Raw genomic sequence first — 1,855 nt, 5'->3', positions numbered from 1 at the left:
ACCAAACTGCCTCTTCTCTTCTTTCCCCCTCCTGGCCGCCGTCCCTCTTCATCTTTTTGCAGCCTATTCTTCATCACCGAGCGTTCCCACATTCGGCCCCCTCTCTGTCTGATGCTTCGCTTTTCCTGCGAGGCTGGAGTTTCAGTGTTGGTGTGGCGGCGCCGCCGTGGAAACATAAATAATCTTCCAGCAGGCCTCAGCCAGCGAAAACCCACTGATTTCTTGGCGAAGTAACCCTGGTATGAAAGAAAGGAGGAAAAAGTTGCACTTTTTTAATGCAGATCTATTAGAAATACATCTAGATCTATTAGAAATACATCTAGAGGCACTTTTTTCCACTGAGATCTATGTCGAGATGTATTTCTAATAGATCTGCATAAAAAAGTGGTGAACTTCTTCATGATGATCTATTAGAAATACATCTAGATCAAGATATATATATATATATATATATATATATATATATATATATATATATAGATAGATAGATAGATAGATAGATAGATAGATAGATAGATAGATATATCTATATTCGCTGGCCTCACCCAGCGAAAACCTATTGATTTCTTGGCTAAGTAAACCTGGCATGAAAAAAAGGAGAAAAAAAGTTGCAATTTTTAATGCAGATCTATTTGAAATACATCTAGAGCTAGATGGATAAAGATAGACCTACATTCACTGCCTGAGACCCACTGATTTCTTGGCAAAGTAACCCTGGCATTAAAAAAAAGGAGGAAAATATTGCTCTTTTTCATGCAGATCTATTAGAAATACATCTAGATCTATTAGAAATACATCTAGATGCCCCTTTCCACGCAGATCTATTAAAAATACATCTATATCGACATGTTTTTCTAACAGACCTGCATTAAAAGTCAAACTTTTTCATGACAATCTATTAGAAATACATCTACATCTAGATAGATATAGATAGATCTATATTTGCTGACCTCAGCCAGAGAAAATCCACCAATTGCTTGGCAAAGTAACCCTGGCATGTAAAAAAAGAGGGAAAAGTTGCACTTTTTAATGCAAATCTATTAGAAATACATCTAGGTCTATTAGAAATGCCTCTAGATGCCTTTTTTCATGCAGATCTATTAAAAATACATCTATATCGAGATGTATTTCTAATAGATCTGCATAAAATGTCAAACTTTTTCATGAAAATCTATTAGAAATACATCTACATCTAGATAGATATAGGTAGATCTATATTTGCTGACCTCAGCCAGAGAAAACCCACTGATTTCTTGGCTAAGTAACCTTGGCATTAAAAAAAGAGGTAAAAATTTGCACTTTTTAATGGAGATCTATTAGAAATACATCTAAATCTAGATAGATATAGATAGATCTATATTCCCGGGCCTTAGCAAGGGAAAACCCGCTGATTTATTGGCAAAGTAACCCCGGCATGAAAAAAAAGATGAGCAAAGTTGCACTTTTTAATGCAGATCTATTAGAAATGCATCTAGATGTATTAGAAATACATCTAGATGCCCTTTTCCACGCATATTTATAAACATACAGCTAGATCAAGATGTATTTCTGATAGACCTGCATGAATGAGTTGTGCTTTTTCATGACGATCTATTAAAAATAGATCTAGATCTAGATAGATTTAGATATGTCTATATTCACTGGCCTCGGCCAGTGAAAACTCACTGTTTTCTTGGCAAAGTAACACTGGTATGAAAAAAAGGAGGAAAAAGTCGCACTTTTTCATGCAGATCTATTATAAATACATCTAAATAGATCTAGATCTGCTCGAGCGTAATTACGTCTAAATAAACTCCAATCATCTCCCCCTTCTGCCACTTCCCTCCTTTGTTCGGTCTCCTCATCTGCTCCCCTC

The 1,855-nt window shown here is 35.7% G+C and overlaps 1 protein-coding gene across 1 annotated transcript in view; it reads left to right on the top strand.

Annotated features, from left to right (window-relative positions):
* The window catches only part of LOC112156694 (insulin-like growth factor-binding protein 5), a 9,859-nt gene that overhangs the window by 1,710 nt on the left and 6,294 nt on the right, over positions 1-1,855 (top strand). The window lies entirely within an intron of this gene.

This window comes from Oryzias melastigma, linkage group LG2, assembly GCF_002922805.2.
Source record: "Oryzias melastigma strain HK-1 linkage group LG2, ASM292280v2, whole genome shotgun sequence".
Taxonomy (NCBI): Eukaryota; Metazoa; Chordata; class Actinopteri; order Beloniformes; family Adrianichthyidae; genus Oryzias; species Oryzias melastigma.
Note: the sequence above shows the minus strand (reverse complement) of the source record. Positions and strands in the feature narration are given on the sequence as shown.